The sequence below is a fragment of the Pinus tabuliformis genome, chromosome X, assembly GCF_031772625.1.
Source record: "Pinus tabuliformis cultivar Carrire ecotype Pingquan chromosome X, CPIR1, whole genome shotgun sequence".
NCBI lineage: Eukaryota > Viridiplantae > Streptophyta > Pinopsida > Pinales > Pinaceae > Pinus > Pinus tabuliformis.
Genome location: NC_142308.1, coordinates 1,473,456,763 through 1,473,462,637, shown reverse-complemented (window position 1 = coordinate 1,473,462,637; position 5,875 = coordinate 1,473,456,763). Strand labels below are relative to the sequence as shown.

Below are 5,875 nucleotides of genomic sequence, written 5' to 3'. Positions count from 1 at the left end.
TTAAAATTGTTCAATCTTAAACTTATAATTAAATGTATTTAAAAATTAATATAATTAAATGTAATTAAAAAATTATTTTAAATAATGTTGAAAAACTTGTCATAAGTATCATATCCTGGACCAATCCCACACCGTAACTCTATTTGGTTGGCGACGCTTTAAGTTGTTTAATTTAATAAAATGGATTTTGATAGGTGATGCTTTAAGTTGTTTAATTTAATTGAAGTTTTAGTTTATAATTAGATAGATTTTCAAATATTCTGAAAGTTTAATAAAAATAAAGTTTACGTAGTTTGAATACAATTTTTCTGATTTGACGCATATTCAATCGAATATTTCAAAATCAGGTCAACGCCTTCGACGAATGATAAATGATACGACTGTTCTGGTCAAAGCTCTCTGCACTCTTCATTGTGCCTGATGCCTGACTTGAAGCATGAATCGTGTGTAGGTCAATTCACCAAGCTCCGCTAAATCAACAACTGAAAATACTTTTATGTCTTTAACTCAATTTACATCTTCTACGGTCAGAAAATAAGTTAAGGAGAAAAGAAAATCTGGGGAGATATATCATTTTCTTGATCTTGATTTTCATCTCTGGTTTCTGATAATTCCTGTTGTGAGATGCGCATTATTTTTTTCTTTACATCTTCTGGGCATGCAATATCCGTATAGATATTTTCATGGGACGAAGGAAAATTAAGATTCAAGCCAGATGACTTCAATGCGTTCTTAATAGCGACGTTTTCGCGCCAACCCCTTGTAGCCACCGCAACCGCGGCAAGACGGGCACGCTTTTCAGATACCAGATTCTCAGTCAGTGATTCCAAGGTCGTTTTCATATGTTTCAATTTCTCGACAGTTTCTGAACCAGGCCGTGATTGCAATGGAGCAGCCCACCGTAAATGGAAGCGAGACCAAAGAGTCGGTGCTAAGCCTGCTAGTGGAGGCAACAGAGGTCCACGGTGCTCATCAGGACTATAAAAAATGTTATAGTGCTCATGAATTTGGTTTCTTCCAGATGACCTCCGAAGGTCTGTCAAGTAAAACCACATGCACGCAGAGGAATCTGCAACTCGAGCCAGTTCCCTCTCCTGTTCAGTGTTGCACAAAAAGTTACCGAACCTACCAGAAATGACGCAATCCACAATTTCAACTAAATAAGCCGGAGAGAATTCAAAAGCGCCCGGGTACATGCTCAGTATCTGCGCAACGCATTCGACCCACTGTAGAAAAATGGGGCTGGAAGTTGGATTAGAATTGGCAACAGATGTATTCAATGGTGGCATCCCTAGACGATCTGCAAATGGATGCCCAAATGCAAGCCAGTCCTTTTCAATAAGTGCCTGGAAACCCACAAAGGTCCGATAGTAAGGATCAAGCAAAAGACCTGCTAATGAAACCACCTGCGTAGTTCTATCCCAACCATCACTGCAATGAACGAGCACCGAGGCACCTTGCAGTGCAATTCGTGCAGCAATCCAAGAAGAACCGGCCAAGATACTGTGGGTATGCGTTACCCAACCGCTATCTCTGAAAGCTGAAGAAGAAACACTGCCGCCTCCCCAATTCTGCCCGCCCATCCTCTCGAACGACGATAACCCATCAGAAGAAGCAACACCGTTCTTATCCAAGTAGTCTCTGAGGCGAGAAAAGCTGTCTTTCACGACATGGACATTCTCAATCCCTAGATACACAACTTTGGCCGGAGAATAGTTGGAAGAGTTCTCCGATCCACCGCCCTTGGCAACATTGGCGAAAGCATTCTTTTTGGATCTTGCATCGGCAATATATATGAGCTTTGTGTGATTGTCTGGAGACCTTTGAGCATCGCACAGTGCTGCAACCAGTTTTTCATCAGCTACGCTCCTATTTTTATATATCCGACCCGTAGGCTGCGAGGACCGCGCCATCACGGCTCCATTTTCAGGATGGCACCATGTGATTACTGGAAATCTTCCACGCGCGCGAAATGCTGCAGCCTGCGAAATCTCGTCGTCGCTGATACTTGAAGGCACTATAAACTGAAACGGGTATGTTGAGCAGACGTCATACTTCGAATTTACATAACTAATTCTCCACCATTTATTCGAGCCAGTGTCAGATATTTTGCCTTGGCCGAGAAACCTGAGATACTCTTCTGATAACCGAATATTTGGGTTCGAGGCTCTCGGCATGGAGGAATTGCATCTGAAGGCATACAGATCCGACGGGTTCGATTCCTTCGCACGCCTTGTCAGTTCATTGAAAATTCGATTCCTCTGTTTCGTTCGTGGAGGAAAGGCATAGGTAAGAATTCGCATGTCCTTGCTTACAACTTGTAGAAGTGGTGGTGCACTTTTACGGGTCGCCTGCGACCCTAGTTGGCTGAACTTCTCTATCGTAGCTAATGGAATTGTGCCCAGAGGAATCAACTGCCTCGGTTCTTCGCTCGCGAAAAGCAGGCGGTAATTCGTTACCAGTAACGTGCCCTCAACATCGGCGTTCACCAAAAAAACGCCATGAACATGCATGGCAACGTCCTCCGCCGGCAGAAGAAATTCTTGCATACCATGGTCTACCGATGTTTCTGGATCTGCCTCAACTTTAATCCACTCTGAATCCATGCTGCAAACGCTGTGCATACTGTTTTCCTTGTTCCAAATGATGTGTACACTATCTTAATGTTTATAACAAATACAGGAGATTCATCCGAAAGAGCTCCTACTCAATTTCAATCGCCTACAATCTGACTCTCACGATCAACCAAAAAAATTTAAATAAATAAAATAAAGATGCGAAGCGTGGTGATCTCATAACATGACGAATCATTCCAGTATGGATAATAACTTAAAAAGTTAAAACATCATTAAAAAGAGATAATAAATAACATGTAAATAATTATGATTTTTTTAATCATATCATCATTTTTTTCCTTTTCATGTTTTTTAATATAAATTTCATCGAAATATACATTCAAATCCCACAATTCATATTTTTTTCAGAAGAAAAATCACGATGTATTTATATCAAGGAAATATAAAAAGAACCGATCCCACAATTCATATGTATTCGCACGAGGGGAGGACCATAAATACTTCGGCATTTAGAGATTATAATGTTAGTAGCTTGAATTGACTACCCTAGACTAAGGCACTTGCAAATTCTTATATATATAAAATCATTAATTAAATAAATGGCATAAAAGTTGAACTAATTATATATACGTATAAATGAATTAGTAATTATGCTAAACTCGTATTAGTATAACATGGGTATATGGGTCGATTTAAACAGTTACCAATATTATCTTATAGGTGTTAACATATGAATATTTCTTTCTCTTTCTACCCATAAACATGAATCTAGAGATTTGAACCACAAACATCTTCACATATAATACTTTATTTTCACAATGAGAAAAATGGGTAGATTTAAACGTTACCAATATAACCTCATAAATATTGTATATATATTTTTTTTTTCTCTCTTTCCACAAGTAAATATGAATCTAGAGTTTTGAATCACAAACATCTTCACAGATAATAATTCCTTTTCACAACCATCATCAATTAATAATATTTATATTAAAATTATCATTTTTTTTTCAAAATTAATATTATAAATACAAAATAATATATGAATATAATAAAATATAATATATTCTAATATAATTATTATTAAAAATTTAAAATATTTTTTAATATATAATATTGCAAAATATCAGATTTTACATTTCATAAAATTTAAATGAAATTTATAATAAGTGAAACACATGAATTTAATTTCTCTAGATTATTTTAGAATATTCTTAATACCACACACAAATCAAAGGTTGAGATTTATTTCCAAAGTAGTTATGTCTTTTTTATCTTTTTAATTAAATTCATTAATTAAAAAATATAATATGAACAAGTCTTATATGAAATGAGTTATGGTTTTTTGAGCATGTGGTATTGATAAGGTATTATTGGCCCATGGTATTTTAGTAAATCCTATTTATAGATTAAGAATATCCATGATAAAGTGAGGTTGAGTCTCTAAAGTTAAGAATCTTGTTATATGCTTTATATATGTGTGTGTAGCTTATATGGCAACCCAAATCCATATTAATTTAGTATCTACCAAGGGCCAAGAGGGATTAAATATCTTGAGGTGCAAACCTCTATTTTAGAGTGAAAAAAGATTTGATCCCTCTCCAGTGTACAACTTGTCCTCTTCTCCGTAAACTAGGTCACAAATTTCACATTACTTGGATCATCAATTGAGCGACCCCTAGGACATTTCTATTTTTATGTTATTTGACTAAATTGAAATATTTAGATAACAAGACATGATATGACATTACACCATCTCTTCCATACTGGGTTGTAGAGCCTCAATTCATTCTTTTTATTATAATTAAATTCTTAAAATTCTTTTAATTTTAGAAACCTAATATGTATGATCAAGTAAATATTTTACTACTTACTTAGATTGATGCCTATTGGTATTTTCCAAACATTTAATTCATATTACTACATTGTAATTACAATTAAAAATTTAATATATATTATTATGTTGAGATGAAGGTTGCCTATAATGAAAATATATATAATTGTATTAAAGATAATTTAGTTCATAATTACAAACACATTAAAATAGTATTTAAAAAAAATAAAAATAAAATAAGTTGAAGGTTTAAAACTCACATTGAAATATTATTTAAAAAAGATTAAAATTAAAATTTGTTAAAGGTCTAAAATTTAAGAGCATAGGATAATAGAGAAAAATATTATTAAAAGTGATTCATTTAGATTTTTCATTAACAACTAAATTATGATAAATTTTATTCACTATTATTTTAAAAATAAATATAAAGATAATAATTTTTTAGAATGCCATTAATTATTTTTAAGATTAAATTAATTTTTACTTTTTAATATTATATATAATTTTACATTACATTAAGTTTTAGTGTTTATTATTTCACTCTAAAAGAGGTTTGCACCTAAGGGATTTGATCTTAAAGAATCAAAAGTCAAAAAAGGTAAATTGATTATTTTATGTAAATACTTTTCACTCTAAAAGAAATTTACACCTTAAGGGATTTGATCTTAAGGAATCAGAAGTCAAAAAAGGTAAATTGATTAATTTATGTAACTACCAGTAAACCTCTGGGGATCCATCTTAATTTGGAAAAATTGATTATTTTATGTAACTACTAGTAATCCTCTCGGATCCATGTTAACTTCGAATCTCCCAATTGTGAGAGGGATCAAATCTCTTTTCTCTTTTCACTCTAAAAGATGTTTGCACCTCAAGGGATTTGATCTTAAGGAATCAGAAGTCAAAAAAGGTAAATTGATTATTTTATGTAAATACTAGTAAACCTCTGGGGATCCATCTTAACTTGGGAAAATTTATTATTTTATGTAAACCTATGGGATCCATGTTAACTTCGAATCCCCCAATTATGAGAGAGATCAAATCTCTTTTCACTCTAAAAGAGGTTTGCACCTCAAGGGATTTGATTTTAAGGAATCCAAAGTCAAAAAAGGTAAATTGATTATTTTATGTAACTACTTTTCACTCTAAAAGTGGTTTGCAGCTCAAGGGATTTGATCTAAAGGAATCAAAAGTAAAAAAAATGTAAATTTATTATTTTATGTAACTACTAGTAAACCCATGGGGAGATCTATCAAATTTCACAAATTTCACTTTTACTTCAATCACCAATTGAACTGCCCCCATGGAATTATTTTACCTCAATTTTATTTTATTATTAACTTTGATTTTTATAAAACTCTTTTGACGAAGAGTGAAGATTAATGTTGAACCAATTCCTCTACATGTGGAGTGGAGCGCTAACTATTGGACCATTAATGGTGAGAGCTCCAGTATAGTGAGGATCCCC

The 5,875-nt window shown here is 33.5% G+C and overlaps 1 pseudogene; it reads right to left on the bottom strand.

The window, feature by feature from the left end:
• Positions 1-539: 539 nt before the first annotated feature.
• LOC149145565 (phosphatidylinositol-3-phosphatase myotubularin-2 pseudogene) lies at positions 540-2,624 on the bottom strand (annotated as a pseudogene).
• Between the last annotated feature and the right edge of the window lie 3,251 nt (positions 2,625-5,875).